The sequence below is a fragment of the Passer domesticus genome, chromosome 6, assembly GCF_036417665.1.
Source record: "Passer domesticus isolate bPasDom1 chromosome 6, bPasDom1.hap1, whole genome shotgun sequence".
Lineage (NCBI taxonomy): Eukaryota > Metazoa > Chordata > Aves > Passeriformes > Passeridae > Passer > Passer domesticus.
The window spans coordinates 27,430,791-27,455,661 of record NC_087479.1 but is presented as its reverse complement, the minus strand read 5'-3'; the positions used below and the strand labels follow the sequence as shown (position 1 = coordinate 27,455,661).

The 24,871-nt window shown below is 39.9% G+C and overlaps 1 long non-coding RNA gene across 1 annotated transcript in view; it reads right to left on the bottom strand.

The window, feature by feature from the left end:
* LOC135302955 (uncharacterized) overlaps positions 1–24,871 on the bottom strand; it is a 36,820-nt gene that overhangs the window by 11,344 nt on the left and 605 nt on the right. Inside the window, exon 2 of the long non-coding RNA XR_010364492.1 lies at positions 14,339–14,478. This is a non-coding gene — a long non-coding RNA (uncharacterized LOC135302955). The remainder of the gene's footprint in view (positions 1–14,338; positions 14,479–24,871) is intronic.

Sequence of the window (24,871 nt, the reverse complement as noted above, 5' to 3'; positions counted from 1 at the left end):
TTTTAAAGGATGCTGCCTCCACTAATGGGTCACTCAGTTCACCACCATAACAGCCAGAAAAAATATGCTATTTAAATGCAAGGAAATTCTTGATGTCTTTATCTCTTTGAAAGTTCTAACTGTATGTGCTTACTAATCCTAAATGTGACTTCTATAACCTTGGCTCTTATTATGCTGCTTCTAGGAAACTAAACCATAGAATGTTTTGGACTGGAGGAGAGTTTAAAAATTATCTAGTTCCAAACCCCCTGCCATGGGCAGGAGCATCCTTCTCCAGACCAGAGATTGCTCAGAACCTTGAACACTTCCAGGAATGGGACATTCACAACTTCTCTGGACAGCCTATTTCAATGCCTCACCACCCTCATGTTGAAGCACTTTTTCCAAATATATAAATTAAGCCTACCCTTTTTCAGTTTGTCCTTGTCCTGTCTCCTGGCACTACCTGCTCTTGTAAAAAGTCCTTCTCCAGAATTCTTGTAGGCCCCTTCAGCTACTAGAAGGTCACCCCAAGGCCTCCTCTGAAGCTGAACAGCCCCAGCCCATTAGCATTTCCTTACAGGAAAGGTGCTCCCTCCCTCTTATCGTCTTGTGGCCCTCTGGACTCACTCCAGCAGGCCAATGTCCTAATAAGAAGTACTAAAATTACTTCCCTATTAATGCTAATGGTATCACCCATTGCTGAGTTGCTAATTTTCTCCAGAGAATTGACCCTACCAAGTTCTCTTCTGTCTTTTCTCTGCTCACTCGCCAGACAATTTTCACACATGTATTTTCTTTCTCACTCACTTTTGACAATAAATGCCACTTGGCATTCACTATAATAATAAAAAAATCAGCATTCTCGTATGGGAATATTTATTTTTATTTAGATCTCTAATAGTATCTCAATGCAATCACCTTAAATAAGATCCATCAGATATGGTAATGTTAAAATACGTCCTCTGCCTTCAAACCCCTCTTTCAGGCAAGCAAGGGTAACAATGCACTTTTCTGCCCCTCTTCTTTGCACAACCATCCATAGAGATACTCACAAACTGTCAGGCAAGGGGACTAGTCCATGCCACAACAACCTAATTGTTTCAATTAAATTTTCACTACAGTTAAAGCACAAATGGTTGGAGACTCTAAAGTTTGAAGAGTGTCACATGCCAGGAGGGTAAGAATTTTTTTTTTCATTTCCAATGCCTGAGAATCAGTAACATAATGAGGCCATAGAGAAGGAAAGGTCAAGGGAGCACTTTGAATTTTTTTCCTTCTCTAAATCACTTAAATACTGAAAAGGACAAGTGATTCACTTTGAAGTTACACTTTAAAACATTAAATATAAGAAGGTAAATTCTAGTGGTAAAAACTTTTGTTTCTTTCTGAGCCTCCAGCAATCCTGCCCTTAATTAAAGTTAGGATAACACTCGCAAATTCTAAATCAGAAGATAAAGGTTCACAGTCTAGACTGAAAACTAATAATCAAAAACAACACATGGAAAAAAATTATTTGACATTTCTACAGAATTTCCAGAATTTCTTAATACTGAACTACCCATGGCTTTGTTCATGAGCCTTTCAGAGCCTTTTACATATGTGGAAACTGTTCTATCAACAAAGTCATTTTAACCACAACTGCTTAACCATTATCAGTGAAAGGAGATCCACTCAACACTGCTAACAGTTGCCAATGCTAACAGATTAGGCCAATGTACTCATCTGGAAGTCCCATATTGAGCTATTTTGGAGATACAATGAGCCAAACAGAAAGTGTTCAAGCAGTGAGTTAATCTTACTTCTCAGAGGTAGGAAAATTTCCCAAATGCCTTTTCTAATTTTCCTCAATATTCATAAAATAAAATGACCCTTAGTGAAAGTTTACAGATGTAACAAATTAATTATTTTGGTAACAGCAAAGTCAGTGAATTTGACAAGTGAAAAGATATTTTTAAACATGCAAGTAAAGTTAGTCCCTGAAAAGTGAATGTGGAATAAAAACAAAGGAAAATTTATTTATAAGCATAAAACACTAACCACAGAAATTTTCCATACCTACTACCCCAAAGCACAGGAGAGAGTAAATGAGATTAATTTCTTGGCAGGTAAGCAAGTAGAAATTTTACAAGAATCAGGTACTCTCTCCCTCTAATTAGCCAAGACCTTGAGTTTACTGAAAATTCAGGCTGGGTAAAAGGGAAAAATGAAAGGACCTTAAGTTTCAAGTGAGGAAACTGATCTCTTCTCTTCCAGAGGCTTTTGGCCTCTGACTTTTTTGCCCCTCCACCTCCCTCCCAGTGGCAAGGAAGATTAAGCCCAAAGTACAGAACAAATAATCACAGAGATGACAAAACAGGAAAGGTAAAAGGTGGGCAGAACAAATCTGAGAAGAAATTCACATGGAGAAAAAATATTTGGGCTCTAAAGAAAAGAAGGAATTGTTTAACTAATGGGCATCAGGAAAGATCCTCTCCATAACACCTGACAAAGAGATGTTAAATTTAAATCATGCTTAAAATAAAGCAAAAGTTTTCTGGGGACTGAGTCAGGGGAAAAAACCTAGTTACTAGATGTTGGGCAAACCAGGTAGCATTCTTAAATTTCATTTGAAAATATCAATATTATTTATTAAAGAAGTATTTATTCTATTTCAAATAGTATTTATTACAGTAAAGAGGGAATCTTGCTCAACATTTGCCGGAGGAACAGTTACTATTGAGACTGTCAGGTGAGAAGTATTCTTCAAAATTTGCTTGAATATTATCAAGTTTATTAATAATCTAACAATAATGATCTTGGATCAATGTAATTAAAAATTAAAATCAGTCACTGAGAAATAAAACAGAAATCAAATAAATAAATAGCTCAGTGAAATAAGGATAGTTTTCCTGAATAAGGATAGATTTTCCTGAAAGATGATGGTTTTAAAATATCCCTTTTTTTTCTGGCTGCTCATTAATTTGGAATTACCCACATCTGTGTGAATCAATGCATATCAGTAACCAAGAGCAACCATGAAACCACAGCTGAAATGTAATGAGTAGATGTGTTTCATTACCTCCCTAACAAAGCCAGGCTGCCAGGCACGGGGACATCCTCGAGCCTGTCTGTGAGAGTGTGTTATCTCTCCACAGGGGTTCTCCTTCCCAGAACAGCCAGAGGATGAGCAACACCAGGCATAAGAAATGGAGTTTTCCCACACCAACATTTTTAGCATTCCCAGCATCAAGGTCACTTTGAGAGAAATTACTCCCATCTCCTCCTCTTATGGTTTTAACACTTTCATCCCAACAACATCCTAAAATTGCTCTATTTTCTGTTAAGGCTTAATTAGCATAACAATGGCAGTGAATTTTTAATAGCACTCACAGTGAACATTGCAGCCACTGTTGGTGAAGCTACTTGACATCATAAGAGATATTTTAAAAAACCCTTTACTTACACAAATGTATTGTCTTTGATCCTAAATTGCTTCTATGAGCTAGCTATGAGGTTGATAAGCACACTGGGGAAGATAGGAGAAGAAAAGGGGATTTGCATGACAACCCTTCCAGTACTGTCAGGGAGTAGTACTGGTGTGAATATACATCTTAATACACAGGAAAATCCAATGTTTCCACACTGCTTCAGTTTCCAGATAAACCCTGTTGCTGATGTTACTCAACATACCCTGCAAAGTGCTGTCTTTTTTCTTCAAGTTTGTTTGCAGTTTTTCTTCTGTCTGATTTAACATCAAAACCATTGGTCATATGCACATCAAGGCATTGCCAAGGATTCACCTTTTGCTACATTCTACATTGATTCCTTTTCTACAGCTGACAGCCACTCCGAAGATGGCTGGTGACAACCAGGACTTAGGCCCTGCAAATCAATCTTTCTGGAAAAAAAGGCAGAGCTGAGCGGATTTATGCAGGGCCAGACTATCTGCAATCAGTGTCCAGGGTTAAGGAGAGGCTGATGGTCCTGCCCTCCAGACCTTCGATCGCTTGGAGCCCTTTGCTCTCCATGTGTCAGCAGCTCTGAGGGATGCTATTCACGCCCTAGTAACCACCTGCAACAATACCAGAATGCAGCAAATACAAAGGAGTGTCTGGAAAACTGGGAGTCTTAGTCCCTTACACCTCCCTGCTGTGGTCACAGGCCACAGAAGAGGCAGGAAAGGCAACGTCAAGCAAGGCTTTGTTGCTAAAATAAGGAGTTGTGGGACTGCTTGCGCACTGTGGAGCACTTCCATCAGCACTGAAAGGCTTTCCAAGAAGGGTATAACCTAATCCAAATCACTTTCCTCAAAACCTGGCACATTCTTCAGAGCACATACCCAAACCCAGCAGACTTCAGGGCTACCTCGACAGTAACTAGAGTCGATCTGGTGACAGAGTACTCTGGAGATCCCGCCAGAAGAAAATCTCAGCACTGAAGATCAGAAAGGACTTTGGCTTGGAACTCTGAAAACTGTAACTTTTATTTTTCTTCTCCTTCACTTCCACTGGTCTTGGATTGATATTACATCCTTATCTTTCTTACTCAAACAGAATTATTAACTCTATTAAATATACATGTAAATAGTTTGATGAAGGATGTAATTGCAGTAAAATGCAATAAATAACTAACAATATCATAGCATATCTCAGACTGATCTCATGAAAACTCAAACAAACATGTCTTTGACTGGCTTGCACAAACAATTAAACCTGTCTTAAAGTATGGTCTTTCTAACCTTTTCATTTTTATTTCAATATAATCACTTTCAAATAGGAAGTTCTTTGGAAGAGTGGCTCAATAGTATTTTTGCTGACACCATGAAATCTGGTGAGGATGACACTTGATGTTGAAAAGGAGCAGATAGGCCAAAGGTGAAGCTGACTGATCACAGCTGGGTTGTGTATTTGTGATGCAGATGTTATGCTTCTGCTTGGTGAAGACTTACTCCTGTATAGCTCTCCTCCTCCCTCCAGTCCATCCAAGCAGCCTCTGCTGTGCCATCTCTGCCAACCCTGAGCAGCTCCCAGCAGAGCTCTCGTGCACGTGGAGATCACCAGAGGTGCATTACAGCTATGGGAGCAGCCACCCTGAGAAGTCAGGAATGTGGTTTTCATGGGTTTATAGCAAGATTTCTGCTAGGATCTGAAGAGCAATGGACGTGTTCTCACAGGAGGATATACAGCACAGATTGGTCATTTTTCCTTGTTTATGATGACACACCTTTGCCACACAGAAAATGCCTTTATGGTAAATTCCCTTTACCAACACTCACTCCTGCCTGTAGCTGGTTTAAAGACAGCCCACCCAACACACTCACTATTTCTTATTCTTCCCTAGCACTTCTCTCACACTTGTAAATGTGCTGGTGAAATTCTAATTTATTTTACAAGCCTAGGAAACATAATAAAAAATAGTTGAAGATTTACTGCTAGGTAAATTCTCCAAAACTGGTGCAGTTCTAATAAAATAATTTTAATCTTTTAATCTTCAACCCAAATGTTGAAGAATAGCCCAAAATGTTTCTTGGATCCTTCCCAACTATCTCAAAAAAAAAAAAAAAGCCCAGTTACAGTCTGTTCTTATTAACAAGCACCCATGTTTCCGGTGTTATTTATTTACTCCTGTATCACAGCCTAGATGCTTTCTTCACATAGAGAAGACTGTCGTCAATAATTCCAGCTATTATTTAGTTGACATGCTAAATTGTCACTAGAAATAAAGCTTTATGTAAGAGAATATTTCCCAGGAAACTACACTAACAATTTGCCAATTGAAACCAGCAAAACAAGTGACTGAAACAAAGTTAAGCTTTGATCTCATAACTTTTCCCACTACTCTTTTCTTCCAGTCCTCCTTATTAAACTGCCACGTTACTTCTTCTCAACCCTTTTTCTAAAATGCTTTAGTGTGTTTTTTCTAAGCACACAATTTCTAGCTTCCATGGACTGTAGCCTTTTGAATGAATCAGATTAGCTATGGAAATTTTTAAGTACCAGAAGACCTGAACACTCAGATAAATGGTTCTGTCAGTCATGAATATCAGTTTTCCCAGTTGTAATATCTGGTTTTTCACCCAAGCTTATGAATGCTGTAAAACCACCATAAAAATAGAATTTTTTTTCTACAATACCTACCTATTTTTATCCACAACATCTATCTTTATCTGCCAAAATTAACTGCCCATTTCCCTATGAATGTTACATAATTAAAATAGAAATGGCATGAAAGAATACTACAGCTTTTCATTCTGTGGCCCAACTGGGAAAAAAAAATAACGAGTATCACTTACATTTATTTATTCTAGGTATAGAGTTTCACTGAAATACAACAAAATATACAACATGTTCTCTTACTTGACTGCATGTTTTACATCTTCCACTTGCATAAAAAAGTGTATTTGGAATGACTAAATGTCAACAGATGTAGTGCAACGTGATACAACACAAGTAAAACACACATCTACTTGCTCTGGGTGTTTATATCCAAATCTTCAGAATGTCCTTAGATACAGCAATTGTTTCAACAGAGATTTAGTGGGGGGGGGGGGGGGGGGGGGGGGGGAAAGAAGTCATTTGAGACACAAAGATTTAGTTTAAGGCTAGAGATTTTCACTCATTTGAAAAGGAAAAGTAACTAATTAGCCAAACTCCAGAAGGGGTTATGGAACAAGCTAGCAAACAAATGGGCTCCTCAGCTGGAGTAAATGGCTGCATTTATGTCAGCCTCAAGGAGCCGTGTGCCCTGAAATCATGCACTGACCTGGCTGCTGGGCAAGGAGCAGCCGTGGCGTTGGTACACTGATGGTGGGATGGTCTGAAGAAAGGAACAAGGGACATCCCAAGCTGCCCAGAGGTGGAGGTGAGGGGGGATACAATGACAACACCCCGGCCTCTGGGTCACCACCGTGCTGCAGCTGGTGCTGGCTGTGTCTGCAGGGTGAGCAGCTGTGCCTCAGGGCACCCCTCACTCCTTGCCTTGGGTGCACGGGCTGGGGGCATGGCCCAGCATTAGGGCACGTGGGTTTCCACAGTCCTGGCCCACTGGAAATCCAGAGGAGCTACTAGGGAGAATTTTATCTTCCTCCATGATTATGTGCTTCTGATTCCTTCTGCAGGAAAACAGAATTTGTGATAGGATAGTGCACACCTCCACAATTTGCCAGTGACGCAGACAGAACACATCAGAGATGAAACCTGCAGAGATTTGGTACCTCCACAGTACCAGTGCAGCCCTTTCTCCCCACACAAAGTATGAAGTATTTCTGCTAGTATTCAAAAAGGCAGCAATGTCATAGCTCTGCATGCCAATCAGATTCAAGCATGAGTGAATTTTCATTTTCTAATGGATTTTGAAAATAAGTGTCCTATATCCTTAATCATGATGTTATATTCTTACACTGCCACACTAACATTTTACATTTCTACGGTGTTTTCATCAGGTGATCTAAATGTAGCATGAAGGTCCATTTGGTCTTTATTTCTGGATTTCTCACACCCAGACTTACTATGACTTGCAATTATGATTTAGAGTAGGAAGAAAACTGTATCTTTTGTTTGGCATAAGTGCACAAAAAGTGTGAAAATTAGGTTAACAGTACCCAGTCCACACCTATGAAAGGAATCAGAGAACTGGCACGCCACCTGCCAGCAGGTGCTCTGCTCTGAGCAAGCTGGAATAGGCTGACACACAGGTGGTGGCATCCAGCTGATAACACATCCCTTGACAAAGCCAGAACAGAGGCTGATCCTTGACAGGAGAAAACAATCCTTTGGACCAAGCAGATCTTGACCCACAGGTCAGTGATAAACTGTGAAGCTTGGGAAAGCTTAAAGCTTTCCCTTGAGAAAAGTTTTTGAGGCTAAAACTTCCCTCAGTCTCAGATGGAAGAATCACCAAAACCCTCAGGACCAGTGATGTGGCATCAGGCTTGCATCATCATATAATTAAGGATTGACCAGTAAATGAATTAATGTCTGGGGTTTAGTAGATAATAGAAAAAAATTCCTATTATCTGAGGATAAGTGAATGTTTGAAGATTTGAGGTTTTGCCTAGTTTGTAGGTCTCACTGAGTCTCCCATCATGCTGATGCCAAACTCACAAATAATAACAGCAGCCACATGTACATGTGCTGCTATCTTACAGCAACCTCATCAAACAAAGACCTATTATCCCTATTTTAGATGTGAGAGAATGGGATATAGGGAGGTAGTAGCTGACTTTTTCCCGAAACTACCAAAGCTAGTATAGCTTACCAAAGCCTTGGTCTCCTCAGAGAAGACTGAGTGGTTCAGCAGAGAGAACTAATGCAAGCTTTGCAAGAGATCAAGGCCAACAAGAGCAGAGGCTGCTACAATGCTGATGAGGATCTATGCTGCCACTCCAGACTCCAGCTTCATCTGGCCCTCTCAGAAATCCTAATTTGTCCTAAGGATCATAAAAACCACAGAAACTAGTAATTTTCTGAATTCTTGCAAATGAATTGTTTCGTCTCTCACTTTGTACCTCTCATGAATGCATGCAAAGTAAACTGTTGACCTATCATGCCCCAAATTTTCTGAAAGAGTTGTAATTTCTGTGGTATAATCTGTCTACACCATAAGTCAAGACTTTCTTAGTAAAAATGCATAAACTTCCAAGTACCACTTTTTTCCAGGCCACAGAGTAACATGATGGCAGAATGTTCTGTAAACCTATATGTATGTGTGTACATATGTCCCTTCTGCCAAGACTTGTAACTGTTGGACAAAATTCTGGCAGTTTGGCAGAAGTGAGGCTCCAGTTAGGATTAGTTACAAGAGGAAATTTGCATATAAATCTGTCTCTGTTTATGAAGACTAAGAAGAGAAATGTCATTTGATTTTACTTTTGAAAACAGAGCATGAAAATCTTCATGTAAATTGAGAAAATTGAACTTCTTTGTCTTACGTTTCAAGTCTCTACATGGTTTGAGTTAGGTTTCTAGATATATAGACTACATTCATATTTTTAATGACTTATGTTCACATAGTTGTTCAGATTGTTTCTATGAACAGGAACACAGCCATGTGTGTGTACACTGTGCAGTTTGAACTAGACCCATTCTGTTCCCCTTCTTCCTTTGCCCCTGATGGATTTTCACTGCTTATTGATCCAGCTGGCTTGCTACGGACTGCAAATCCGCTTGCATGTGGTGGGTGGTTTGGATTTGGCTACAAGAATCTAGATACACTTATAGTAATCTATTTTTACACTTAGTCACCTCTTTCCAAGCAGGAAACTGGAGCAAGAGAGGCATATGCAACTAACAAAGATGGGCCACAGGTTTTAGCAAAGTAAGGTGAAATGTAACATTAAAATTTGGAGAATAATTACTCTTGATGATACTACAGCTGTGCTGCATTAAATTCAGATTGCCTTATGTGAAGAGAAAGTCCAAAACTCTGCTGAATCACCCCTACATTACTGCAGTGCTTCTTTATGAGATGCTCTCAGACATCAGGAGCATATTTTTTAATAAAAAACCCAGTGTATTTTAAACTTATATTCAGTATCATCTCCTCCCATTGCAGGAAATCCTCAGAATTCAACATTCCCATTGCTGGCATTCCATTGATGAAGTTTTCTTAATTTGAAAAGTTAAATTCAAAGTTCCTTCCAAGTAATACTCAATACTTTTTTGGATGAACAACTCAGTGTTAGAAATGTGGTTTTAAAAACAGTATTTTATAAGTGATTATGGGCTTCTTTCTGTTCATTTTTGTGAGTGTCTGTCAACAGATTATTTTTGCAGGGATTACTGGCACTCATTAAAATGGCAACATCATAGATCTCTTGTTTCAACAGTACTTTTAAGACACTTAACTTTCCTCTGCTGGCCAGCTATCCTCCCTTAAAAGACACTCAATCCTGCTATTAATATATACTTAAAAGTCTATGGAAATGCAGTTTCCTGTATCTCTGCTCCCTGCATGAAGAAGCACCTGTACTAAGGCAGGTAGGAAGCTGTCCCACTGCTGAACCTCTACCTATCCTTGTACCAATAATGACAAAACAGCAAAATTAACTCCGTGTTCACTGGAATGTCAGTAATTTTCTAGGTATTATGTGTTTCTTATACGTAGTATTTCTAGGTATAAAATGAAATACATCAACTACAACTTCAAAAATTTATCAGCAATTTTTTGTTTGAATTTGCCTTTAGCATAGCTTACATTTTTAATTTTCTCATTAAAAAAATGTTGCTGAAGTGCAAGGGAAGCACCACAGAAATTATTTTAATACCCAAACTAATATCCAGTCAGTTTTGTAGCATAAGGACCAGTTCTCTATCAGCATCTCAACTTCTCTGCACACAACAGGCTTTTCAGAGCAGTCTCTGTGTGCATGGGGAATTCACACCTGACAACTCATTTTACAAATTGCTCTTCTTATTCCTGGACCAAATCCCATAAGGTTTGTTAACTCACATGTCACTTGGTGGGAGAGTCAGGTGGTCAGAGGGCTGGAAACTCATTCCTGTGTAGGTTGACACCTATTAAACACAAGACCCACTGGTTTTAATCCCCAGGATCAGTTTCTGATTGCTCTATACATATCATCAGGATACAGCTGTTGCAGATCTGAAAGAGCAGACATGTTCAACCTGATGCCAAGACAGGGATACAAGGGAATTTGTCTTTCTGTGGAGAAGAGGCTGCTGTACAAAAAATGTGAAACAGGTCAATATGGAGGAGTTAGCTGATGCAGCCACTAGGAGGAAATTTTATCTCCTTGGATCCAAGTTCTGGATGTCCCTGTGAACAACCGGTCTCCACCACAGCAGATAAAGGGCAGAGGGTAGAGAAAGGAGTTTGATGATATCAAAGTTATTCAGAAGAGTTTTATGAATTGAAGTCCATGAATTAATCCAATTGAGGTGCAGAAGAGAAAGTGTAACCAGACCTTGTAACCACAAGATTATGAGACTGGGAAGATTCGGAAATTATGGCAGTTCTTAATTTATAACAAGATTAACTCAAGCAGTATTTTTATTCTAATAACTAATTCTAATTTTAAATAACTGAGAAGGGAAGAATTAAAAGACTGCATAGCTTTTCTGCTCATAATGAAATGCTTTTCCTTTGGCCCCAAATATTTTGATTTGTGCAGCAGCTTCTAAGTGTGCCCGGCTGGGCAGGTTGAAGAGCAGGCACTGCTCACTAGAGGCTCACGCAGACTGGGTGAATTCATGTTTCTTGTTCTTGAACAACTTCACAAGCCTTGTATTCCCAGCCAAGTGGACTATCTATAAATATTCTCAAATTTAATAATATAAAAATAAACTGTCCTGTGGAACCTAAGCAACATGCAAGCCATGAGTCACAGCTGAAGAGAAAAAGCTTTAGGAGAATAAACCAGCTCCAGTTAATTTAATAAGTGACCAAGTGCATATGCCCAAAAGCTCTATTTTTAAAATTTGAAAATAAAAAATTTTATATTAAAAACTATTTTAAAAATAATTTTATAAATTATTTTTATCTAGTCAATTTTATGATTCAAAAACAGGAAAAAATTGTTGACATAGAAAACCCATTCAGCTGTTTCAAATATCCTGGAGACATCGAAAGCCATCTACTAAATTTTAACCACATATCCTTTAGATATGTACCCAAATCAGAAGTGAAATTTGTGTTGGTTTATGGAATATTAAATACTGGTGTTGGAATATTCTCAGTTGCTAATTTTTGACTGCAGATTTCTAATTTTACATACATATCTAATTTGCAGATATGCAATTGACACCAACAATCCAATACACAGACACAGAAAGGAATGATTCATGTAAGACAGAACTATTAATAAGTGTTAATTAAGTAGTTGAAGGGTTCTCAGAGAGAAAAAGCCACTAACAAACAGCATTTGCAGCTCTAGGCAGTTGAGACCAGAAGACCACCTCCTTCATGCCCCTGGTTAACCCCATTGTTTTCAGCAAGAGCAGGATGACCTCTGCAGCTTCAAAGGCGTTCATGGCAGCAGAGTTCATCCTGGCACAGGAGGCTGGCACTGCTTCTCCTGCCCACCTCCCTCGGAAGAGCGTGGTCCTGCTCTTCCGCTGCAGCCTCTGCTCACCAGCCAGGCCACGACAACTGCTCGCAGGAGTGCAGGCTGAACCGGATTGCTGAGAATAACGACCAGATAATGGCTTCAGCAGAGCTATTTTTAACGTGGATCCCTTCCGATTTTGTCAGGGAGGCTCACAAGCCATTGTGCACATGGGCGGCTGTAGAAGGGCAGGATAATGAGAACATGGCTGGGGTGGAGGATGGAGAGGACCTTTTAATCTGCCTCTCCACCTGAAAGGGGGAACTGTGAAACCACAGCCAGGGTTAACAACTGCATGTATAATACACAGAAAAATACTGGTCTTTCTGTCATAGCCATGAGAGAACAATGACTTTCCAAAATGCTTAAGAATCATCAGGATATTTTCCTTTCTTTTCCTGTCCCCGTAGCTCAATATACAGAGAGATACATCTTGCAGTATTAAAGAACTATTTCCTCACTTTTTTTATCCTCTCAGTATAATTAATTAACTGCCTCTTCTAAAGGACTCTATCAAATCTGAGTCCTGAGATGTCAGAGACATTCACAAGAGAAATCTCTGCTAATAAACTGGATGGCCATGATTCACAGCAGAAGCACTTAATTCCAGTGACAGTGACACAGCCCCTTCCAGACCACTTTTCTACTGATGGTGTCACAGAGAGGAAATAGTAGTACCTTTCTGATGAAAGTAAAAATCTGTGCACACTGATAAAAATATCACATTTTCAATCAGGAATGAAGAGGGGCTGGCTTTGGAAAAATGTGAGAGCAGAGCTGTACTTGAGACTTGTCAGTGTTTTCCCATCCACAGAAACCAGGAAGGTGTTTATGTATTTACATTACTTATAAGCACTGAATAAACACTAGAAGGAGGAAGATAAATCTTCCTAAGAAGTTCTCTCTCCTTTATTTTTTGCTTGATGAGTCCTATCCTTTGTTCTCAGTAGCAACTCTCTTCTCTGGGTTTCTGGGAACTAGCTGCTAGGAGGAATTTTTTTAGTAAAGAAGACATTTCCTAGCTCACAAAGTAGCAGCAAAGGAAAAACTCACTCCCTGGACTGTCTTTTCTCTCAGCACTTCCATGTGTTCTTTAATAGTCATTTTGCTCCTAGGTGCCTGTTTGAAGGACTGGCTGCATAAACAAACTATTTTTCAGTTGATTCAATTGGTCCTTCTGTACCTAAATGGGACATCAATATTAGCTATTTTAGTCTTTAATTTAAGATTATTTTTGATACTTTCACAACTCTTGCACTCTGAGAAAGATCAGAAATTGATATTGCAGCCAAAGAGGATTTGGGATTTTATTCAATCCTGTTTCTTTGCCATGTAGCTAAAAGGTTTTTGCTTTGTTATCAATATTATACTTCAGTTAAGTCAATAAATATTCACTATGTCTGCCTACTTCTTTTTGTAACTCCTGGCTGGACAAAAGCCTCAAAGCATTTGAGAAGAGTTCAATAAAATCAGTGCTTCAAATGGTAAGCAGGGAAAAAGAACACGAAACAAAGCTACCCAGTCAGATCTCTTTTTCATGTCTTTTCTCTCATTTTTTATCCCACCTGTCATCTTTTTTCAACACCTCATTCCCTGCCTCTTCCTTTTTCTAGGCTTTTTTCACTTGGTCTCACCCTCATTTTCAAGAGTTTGTTGCTTCTTTTTCTGAACTCCAGCTGACATCTTGTTGCCACAGCATTATCAAACAAAAAATCACTTCTGCAACCAACTGCTGTTCCAGCAGAAGATTGTAGCAATACAACTCATTTACAATGCTCATACTTGTGAATTTGCTCCTAAAATTTTCAGTGCTGACATTTACACTGCATGCTATTTTCTCTGTTATTCTCAACGTGCTAAAGTTTTCTGCTAACCCATCATATTTACCCTTGCAGTTACCACACTTTATAAATAAATGTTACTACACTTTATAAATAAATGTCTGTATATGATGTGTAGATACACATATTTCTATAAGTACAAATATCAGTGTTTTAAACATCCCCCAAAAAGGCCAATCCATGTATATACACTGACATTTACAGACTGCTTCCTCCAGCCTGCTGTGTAACACCTGTAGATTCATCTCTGGCTTTCCTGACTGCTCCTCTACCCACCAACATCCAGCCTACCCCCAGCATATGAAAACTAATCTGGCTGCTGCTACACCACCATCTTGACTTCAACTTTCAGTGCAAAACCATCTCACACATTTAACAGCCTTTTCTATAGTTTTCATCAGTGCTGATATGTGGAATTCAGTTTTTACACAGTTTTTACAGAGAGTGCAAAACAAATCCATGCTTTACTTACTATCAGTTGTGGAGATAGGATATTCAGGAGTGGCCAGAATCCCTGGATCTCCATGGCATGGCAGAAAACAGCAATCGGGGTCCCAGGCATGAGACCACTAAAGGCACTTGTGGAAGAGAGGACTGTCATCTCCTGAATCACTGAGGAGAATCATAGAATAAAACCATTAAGGCTGGAAAAGACCTCCAAGATCACTGAGTCCAACCTTTGTCCCAATGTCAACCAAACCACAGCACCAAATGTTACGTCCAGGGATGGTGACTCCACCACTTCCCTGGACAGCCTGTTCCAATGTCTGACCACCCTTCCAATGAAGAAATTCTTCAGGTTGTCCAACCAGAATCTCCCATGGCATAGCTTGAGGACATTTCCTCTGGTCCTGGTCCCGGTTGCCTGGGAGAAGAGGCTGATCCCCACCTGGCTACAGTCTCCCTTCAGGCACTTGTAGAGAGGGATAAGGTCTCCCCTGAGCCTCCTTTTCTCCAGGCTAAACACCCCCAGTTTCCTCAGCTGCTCCTTATATAACCTGTGCTCCCGACCCTTCCCCAGCTCTGTTGCCCTTCTCTGGACACAGTCCAGCCCCTCAGTGTCTTTCCTACTGTGAGGGGCTGAGAACTGGACAGGATTTGAGGCATGGCCTCACCCGTGCTCAGTACAGGGGACAGTCACTGCCCTGGTCCTGCTGACCACACTACTGCTGATCCAGGCCAGGATGCCATTGGCATTCTTGGCCACCTGGGCACACAATGGATCATGTCCAGGTGCTCTTAGCACTCCCAGGTCCTTCCAGCAGGCAGCTTTCAAGCCACTCTGCCCCCAGCCTGCAGTGCTGCCTGGGCTGGCTGTGACCCAGGGAGGATTCAGCACTTGGCCTTGTTCAGCCTCATACTATTCATACTGTACATCTCTGCCAGATATCAGTCACACTAGAGAGAGGTCCCCACATTAAAAGGAGCATAGGCTCCATTTGTTCCCTTCCCTTTTCAATGAAGAACATCTGAGTGAAATTACTCCTTTACCTTTTGTAGTATCTGCAGAGAAATGCAAAGGAAATCAACTTCTAAATTATGAGATGAGCTTGTAGCCCAAAATAAAGGGGTAATTAATATTTCCCAGACAGTAATATCCAATATTCCTATTACAGTTTCTAGTTACCAACAGAATGCTTGTGCATCCCATTTAACATAGCTTGACATCATTAGGGCATCATCTTTTATTTGAAGTATGTGACAAAACTTATAAAATACACTCTATACATTGTATTTTCTTCAAAATGTTATACAAATACCTGAACAAGTATGTCTTACCAGTGTGTTTCCCAATGAGAAAATTAACTTACCTAATTCAGTACTACATATTGTCCCCATGAAATTATACAATTTGGATTTTGAATTTTTACTGACAGTTGAATCACAAAGTTAAAAATTAAAAACTTAAATGTCATTAAACTTGTAGAGATTTTCAAATAAACTAATAGATTTTCATTATAAAATGCATGAAGTATGAATCTAATAATTGTTGACAATGAAAAGAAAGCATTATCTCCAAAAACAAAGGACGGAATGGGGAAACTCAGGAAGGGAGGGACAGCTGCAGCACAATATATTTTTTGTAGCTAGGGTTATGAAGCGAGGTGGTTTGTTTGGGTTTTTTTTGCTTTTTTTTTTTCCTGGAAGCAAAGAAAAAACCCGAAACAGTTAGATGTGGCTTTGCATATGCCAGATGTGACAATGAGTTCAAATCCCTTTCTGGGGAAAGAATTGCTTCATGGAGTGTTTGATTTTGAAAGAGCAAGGGTTCATTGTCTCTAAATTTTTCTGGATACCAATAAATGCTGGCATTAGTGTGACATTTCCCTTTGAAAGTTAGAATACAGAATTAATCCTAATAAACAGTGCAGCCCTCGCTACGGCAGAACAGTGCTCACTGTCACAGACCTCAGAATGACTCGTGAACACGACTATGGCTGCAGCCCCCAGGGCCTTTACCAACCACACTTTCATCTGCTACCTAGCAGATGGAATAGGTTTCTTCTTCTATTTGGGCTATCATTCAAGCAACTAATGAATCATTAAAATCTTCTGATGAAGCACAGCATCCGTAGTGGTAACTTGCACATATTTTACCAGTTCAGCTTAGCTTTTGTGTGTAGCATTTGCTAAAAGATTAACTATTTCTTCAGACATATATTACAAAGTAACATCATAAATGTAGACATTCATTTCTTCCGTCCGATCAGCTGCTTCACTTCCATAAACTTCTTTAAAAAATTATTTAGTTCCTCTACAATGGGACATAATAGGTTACTTTTTCTATCTCTCAGACTGGACATAGTTGTAAAGCACCATTTTTTGTCCTGCCCTATGGTAAATTACGATCTACAAATAAAACTGTCTAAATATATTTGTAATGATTCTCTTTCAGGCACATGAAAGAAATGTTCATGTGTGATCTATTTGTTGGTGGTCTTCTTCAAACTGTTTTCCCCAGATTTTTCATACACACGCATTTCATAGATGCATTTATATTGGCCTTAAGTCCTGCACATGTATCAGCCAACTTGTATTTGGTCTACATTGGCCTTATCCCAGCTCTTGTGGGCCTTAGTGAGGCACAGAAATGTTTATAAAACTGAAGAATGGACCTCCTACTAGTGTTCTTTTAAGAAATTGCCCGTATTTGGATCAGAAATATTTAAAAAGTGTATTTAAGCATTCCTTTAGCATAGTATCATGGAAAATATTCTTAATTCTAATGTAACCAATTAATGTTAATTAAATGGCTGCAGTACAAGCAAACAAACAAATTGAGAGTTTAATATTTCCCTGTAAATGTTAAAAATATGTACACTACAAAAAAAAAAATAAAAACAATCTTTCCCAGCAAGGAGTACTTGCAATAAATCAACATCTGAGGGTTGCAGCAGCCCTTTTTGTGACACTGTGTGACATAAACAAAACATCTGAACAAGAAGTACCATTCTTGGGAAGGAATTTGACAAAGCTGTAATGTGGTCACCTCATTAGAGAGACATCAAATGCTGCTAATAAAAGCAAATATCTTAGAGAGACATATCCACGGGAGAAAAAAAAGTGAGACTGCCACATCTGCCGCTGACAAGAAAGTAACAAAAAGTACTTGGCTTTGTGGACACCTGAGTCCCACAAGGGTTAACCATGGATTAACCTATTTGTGCTGACCACTAATTATAAAATGATATATGTAAATATTTCTTACTTAGTACTTACTTCACACACACAAGCAAATGCATAAAACTGGAAAAAAACCCTGAAGAACTATATTTTTTATGAACAGTGAATTATTCAGAAAACAGAACTGCAGACAGATATTCTAGACAGTGAGATTAAATCTAGTGAAAAAAAATCTGATATTTTTATCTTTAACTACTAGTAATATTAGAGTATTCTAATGTATCAAAATCAGATGTTTAATTTTCAGAAAAACAGGGGGTTTTCAATGCTTTAAAAATAAAATTGCTCATATTGTCAATCAAAATTCCATTATTTTTAATTGAAATCCTAATGTAAAATAAAATACCAATAATTAATTTGTGATCAAATTGAAATAAAATGCTTTAATTTAAGGTTCAGATATAAATTTTAAAATCTATTATTTTCTCTTCTAACAATAATCAAATTGGGTCACCATTGTTACTACAAAAAGGAATTACTTACATCGCAGTAGCAAAAGTCATGCTATATACAAATAAATGTGCAATTTAGAGATAGAGATAGTGAACAGTGATGATACTTGAGGTAACAAATTAGGAGCTTCAAATCCTTTGCCACACTCCCATTTTCAGAATTAACCAATCTGCCTGCCAAGCTGGACGATAGAAGAACATACTTCCTCTCTTTTGATATCATGATCTGAGTAAGATTTTAAGAGCCAATACAGACAGCAGTGTCAAAAGAAAGGAAATAAATACCAGTAAAACCAGAAGGAATTAAAACAAAAATCTGAGAACAAAGCATACGAGTTTATGGCCTTTAAATGCTTTACAGGGTGTGAGTCTCAGAGACATCAAAGTAAACATTGTCATCCTGAACAGTTCCAGCAATTCTACCATAACCCATGTTACTCTTAATATTTTTCCAAGCAGTTCTGAAATTAGGGGCTTAGAGAGAACCTACTATACTAGCTATATGAGAATAAAATATCTTGAATTTCTATCACAAAGGGTTATGGAAACACCTGTTTTTAAAAATTCTCTCCGTGGGGAAGAAAACTGAACAGCCATTAACTTCTGAACTGCTTCTTTATTTCAAAATATTTTATCTCTCTTTCAAACTGGCAATAGCTGACAGGGAAAAAAAAGTTTTGCACCAAAATGAAAATCTATATTCATCATTCAGCATGACTTTTTAAAATAAAAGATGCAATTTTTTTTCTATCTTTTAATCTCTGCTTTTTTGGAGGGGAAAATATTTCCTCTCTTTGATTTCATGATCTGAATAAGCTTTTAAGACACATTTAACAAGTCAGAAAACAGTGTTAAAAGACAGAAATAAAAATCAATAAAACCTGAAGGAATTATTCCAGAAATCTCTGGTAGCTCAAAAGTACCATTCACATGAACAAGTTTTAAAGAAATTAATTATTCACTCCAACACTGTGCTGAATACTCTTTGTACAATGAATCATCTCTCTGAATTGACTGGGACTGGCACAGCTAAAGGCCAACATACTGTTTGCTTTCTCCTCTCAAACTTGTGTTCTTTCAAGAGGAACCAGGCTTGTCTCTTCCCATATCAGTGCATACACTGAAATGGCTCAAAGAACAGCCTCACAAAAGGCCAAACACACATGCTTAGAGAGCTTCAAATATAAAATGCCTTCAGTACATCCTTAGAGGACCTTAAAACCATCTACCCTAGGCATTCCCCTGAAAAGAAGGGTTCCAGCACTAAAGGTATTTCACCCCCAGAAGCAGTCTGACTGTGACACTCAGCCATCCGCACTAAGACCACAAACTGCAAGGAACCCATCCCTGTGTAGATGGCATCTTTGCTCTCTCATCCATGGCTGCCCTCCAGTTATATGCCCAAGTAAAGATGAGTGATGAGCCTGGCTAAGTTCAGATGGGCTTCAGAATACTTCTAGTTTTAAACCATCATTTTTGCTGCAAAGGAAATGCACCAGGAGAAGTCTTCTTTTTGCCTGACTCAAGAAGAGTTAAACAATCTTACTAAGCACCCTTCACCCTCACACAAAACCAGCCACCAGACAAACCCAAGCATCTTTAGCCACCATCCTCTGATGCCACAAACGCTCCATAGCTCTTTACTTTTGCAAGAAGAAAAGAGGCTGACACTTGCCATTGCCTTCAGAGAAAGAAAAATGCAAGCAATTTGCTTTCAGCTCTATAACTTGCCCACCCTTTCCATACTTGGATGAAGTTACTGGAGAAGTTTTTTTTTTCTGGCAGTACATAACTTGGAGTTAGAGGTAAATTAGTGTTGTAGTTAAGTAATTCCCATTTTAAGAAAATATATTAAAATAACCACTGAAGGAGGAAAAAAAGAATAATGAAGGACTAATAGAGACAAAAATAGTTACAGCTCCATCTGTTGCTGGAGATGGGTAGTAATTTAACCACAAAAAATTCAGAAGCCAAATCTAACACTTGGAAGACTGATATGAGTTCTAGCTAAAGGAGCTGAATTCTGGAGAATAAATCAAGATCCAAAAGTAAAAAAGAGTGATTTAACAAGTGTCATATTTTTTTAATCAGCAAAATAGAAACTATAAAAATATTTAAAACTCACATAAATGCTTACAATACATGCCAAAGTGAAATCTGAACCATCATCCCTATAAGTGATAGATGATAGTGCCACTGATATTTAAAAAAAGACATTTCATCTCTAGAGATGACAAACTGCCCTGGTTCAACAGTTACTCTCCTACAAGCCTATATTGCACTGAACATGACAGAAACACAATTATTTATGAAATCTCTGAGTGTTATCAGAATCTCAGTATTAAATAAAGATATAATAGTACCTAAATAGAGATCATAAATCTGTTTACTTTGTTGTCATTAGAATTCTGCAAAAAATACTTTAAACAAAAAATTATAATAACACAGAGATCAGACATTATGATACCTGTATCATAATGAATAATAATACATTATGATACAGGAATTATAATGTCTGTTCTTTCTAGAAACTGAAAAGTGCCTCTTTTCAACTATCTGTGTAGTTGATTAAATCATGCTCTGCAAAACCATGGCTCTTCTCATTCAATTAGTGAAATACAGCTAGGTTTCATCTCCATTAGTTCATTGTATTCAAAAGCCCAGTGAAATAAAAGAGTTACAAACAGGTTTGCATGTTTCTGATTTTGGACAATTCACCAGTGACATATTTCTGCTTGTCAAAATCGCCAAGTACTGGCTACTTTTGGCAGTATGTACTTTTCTGGACTAGCAATAAAAGCACATTACAGAGGGTCTTTAGATGTCAATTATAAGGGGTTAGAGTGGGTAAGCTGAATTCGTTGTATCTTCACTTTATAAGGTTAGAAATTGTCTTTTTCTTTTATGGAGACTTGCAAATACTATGTGCAAACGTAAGTGCGCAAGAAGGAAAGACAAAGAATTTGTGTGTTTTAAGAATGGCTACAGTGTGTGTGTGTGGTGCCCTGGATTACCCTTAGACTGTGCAGATGACCGCTACCGAAGGAAGTGGAAGGAACAGCATGTTCACCAACTGCAGAGCCAGGAATAACAGAAGCCACACATTCAACAACAGCCATATGACTACAGGCAGGCTCTGATCAGGCACTGCCATTCAGGGTTAACATAATGTTTATATGAAACAGAAGAATGGGCCTCGCTTACAGAAGGATACATATTTCTCCAAGAAATGTGTGCCCGTGGAACAGGAAGCAGTACCTGCAGCCTCTTGACTGAACAGATGGATGAACCCTCAGACTACAGGTGCTGGCTACAGAAACAGGATTTGAAATTCTGTTTCCAGAAAGCACACACCTTTCTCTGTGTTTCACCACAGATAACAGCATCCCCAGTTCTCAGTGTACAAAAGAGACTTTTTGACTGGCAGTTTACCCCTGCACACAGTGGCATTGCTGCACCAAATGAAACAGAAAAGTGAATGGGCAGCAAATGGAAGTAGGGCCCCATCCTTGTCTTTATTAATTGTTTAAGAGTCCTCAATGTTTTAACACTGAGTTTTCAAAATGTAATAAAAATACACCTACAAGCTAACAAAGGTCTTCATAATATCCCAAGATAAACACTCAAGGATTAATCCAGGGCTATAAACTACTTCTGAAATAATCATTACAATTTCACATGTTTTTAAAATTCATATGTGAAGTAAATTTAATCTGTTTGCCCTTACCTGTTATTTTGTCCCCAGGACTCTTTTTTATCCTCATGTCAGTGAAACATATAAGATAATTATTTGAATTAATACCGTAATGGAACCCACAGTAACAAACATAGCTAACTTTTTATCTTGAGAAATAAAATCTCCTCAGACATCATAGTAAGGACCAGCCTTCAGGTTACTCTGGAGAGCACACAAGGAAAGGACAGAGGTGAGATCAGTACTGATCACAGGTGAGAGATGCACGGTCTTCTCCCTTCTCATGGGGAAAACTCTGGAAGGAGAGGAAGCAGACTCACATCTAGACCCTCCTCACAGATCTCTGCAGCTACTGTATGAAACAAATTGCTGATGTAAAAGGTGTCAGCTGCAGGTAGATGAGGGTTTGCTGCCCATCAGGAAGTTTTTGCTAGTAGCCATGCCTGAACTCTTGAAAGGGGCCCCTTGCAAGTACCTGCCTTCCTCAGCGCTCAGGCTGCTAGGCTGGTGCGTTGGAGGGTGGTTCCACACTGCTTCTGGCTATAGTGAAGAGCCCACTCCAGAAAAGCCATCCTGGACAGTACTCCAGGCTGTGCAATGCCAGAAAAGGTGCCTGCTGTCCCCGCAGCCCCTGCTGAGGTGTCCCCACAGGCCTTGGCCATCTGCCGTGCTCTGGTGCCTGTCCATGCATGGGAGCACTCTCTGCCTCCAAAGGAAGAAGGCAGCATTGATTCCAGGCTGGAGTAACCCCTGTGCTGGGAGCCCAGAAGGTTCTGGGGGACAGAGAGCTGCTAAGGAGCGTTTCAGGAGTGGGACAGGAACAGTGGCACAGCTCCAGTCCTCCAGCCTGCACCCTGGTGTTTCTAAGTACTATATATCTGAATGCATGCATTATATTTACATAAACAAGTGCTTCCCCTGCCACCCAGCCCAGAGGATATCAAAAAATCTCGTTACAGTCTTTGCCTTGGGTGCTGCTTCCACAACCATTTGCTTCCTTCTTCTGGCTTGAATGTGTTTATTTAGTCAACATGTTTTTCCTAAGGGGATATGATTCTGTTTGTTTTACCAGCAAGGCAGTAATTTGGGAACAAAACAAAAACTAATGTTTCATAAAGGAGCCTAACTAAGGAGATGGTGTGAATTAACAAATTGAGCCCCATGCCAGGAAAAGGGCTGTGTCCACAGTCAATGTAACACTTGCATGTACCCCTCTAAAGTCCCTTCAAATTATCTGTATCTAAGGTATCAAATAGCCTTGCTACAGATGGCTGCCCAGCACCACGCACATGTGTGTGCTCCATCAGCCTGGCATCAGTTTGCCTGTCTCATACCAGCATTCCTGGCAACTCCTTAATGCCTTTCCCAAGACAGCATGGTTTCAAACAAAAAATTCAAACACAACCCAGAACCTCTTGAACATAAAATTGAAGGTGACATGCACAAGTCAATGCCAAACACTTTGGAGGATGATTTAAATAGCCTTTGTGAAGAAGGTGTAAAGAAAAGCATTGTAGGTCTGAAAGGAATGCAGGGAGAAGCCAGAAACACAAAACTCCAGAAAACGAAGGGAATCAGAGGAAATAAAAATGTAGAAAGGAGGTAACGGAGGACTGCAATGAGGAGGGGTGAATGTATTTTTCCAGCAAGTAAACTGCAAGGCACAGGAAGGGTCCTTCCTACCCAAGTGGAATATAGGAATTAAAATTTAATTAGTGCTTTCTTCTGTCCTTTTTGATCTTTGCACAAAGCCTTTCTTCACACAAAGGACAGAGAGTTTTCTGTGGGGCTGTGTGGCAGGGCAGCCAGTCTCCCTCGGTTCAGGCATTTCCCGTATTTCCCGGCATAAATGGGATGCCTCTCCCTGTTCTTCCTGCCTGTCCCTCGACCTCCGGAGGAAGGTATTCCCGGGACATTTCACCGCGGCAAACGCGCCAGCCCGTGCGGCAAAAGTTTATGCGGAGCAATTTGCTCTCGCCACCAGAGAAGTTGAAACATTAGCCCAGGACTAGCCAACACCATCTCCCCCGCCTCGGCCGGGCTAGAGCTCCGCTTTCGTGCCGCCTCCGTAGGCGCGGCTGGAGCGGGGCTGGAGCGGGGATCGCCCCCTCGGCTCGCAGGGAGCCGGGCGCCCCAGGGCTGCCATCGCCCCCTGCGCGCCCTTCGGCTGCACAGGTTTTTTGGTTTAAAAATAAAAATTGAGGAAATGTCCCTTATCTCTTAAATACCTCAGCTCTAAGGAGATGGGAACGAGGGGTGCCACAAAAATTGTGCCGAGTAGACCGCACCTGCGGGAGACCCCGCACGGGACGGGAGCTCTGGGACAGCTTCTGGCGGCCCCTGCCACGGAGCCGAAATGTGACCGACCCGATCGAGGGCACCTCTTGCTGTGGAGGGAGCCTGCTGACGAGCAGGAATTACTTGACAAGACCTCGGGATCCTGAGAAGCTGAGAGAAACGCCAGTAGAAGTTCCTGACATCTGCATCATCCGCCTTGCATAATTTTGCATTTGAGATGCTCCCGTAGGAGAAGACCCTGTCATGAGGAAAGCATCGACACCTTTATCCTGTGTGGGAAGCACAAAAATGTGTTGTTGGGACGATCAAAGCTGTGGGGGAAAAGGAGTATCGTGTTCTCACCAGTTCTTTGCTTTGATTGAATTAAACTCCGGAAAAGCAATAAATTACTAATAACTTACCCGGTCATGCTTCCTATTTTGCTTTTAAGGGCCACATATCTCTGAACAGATCGCAGAGTCCTCAAATATATTTATTTTCAATCATGCAAAGAGATATTTCACAAACTTGGGAAAAAAATTAATAATTTTTAAAAGCCCTAAAGCGAGCTGCCCTGAGCAGCTGCCTTCCAAAGCCGGTCGCTCTCAGGGCTGGCTGCGACGCCTGCCCGCACTTGATTTTCTGCCTCCGTAAATCCTAATTCCTATGAAGTCTGAAGGTTTAGTTATATTTAAAAGTTCATTTCGGGAGGAGCTGTCCCAAGCAGAAGTCAAACAGTGCATGCTGACGGCTGTCACAAAATGCGATTTTCAGGCATTCGTTAAAACACACGCATTTCTGGCCTCTGCCCACGATTCCCAGGTGACCTGTCCCGTGCACATCATCGCCAGCCGGCGCTTCACAGCACACGAGCGAGCATTCAGCTGTGGACACGGAT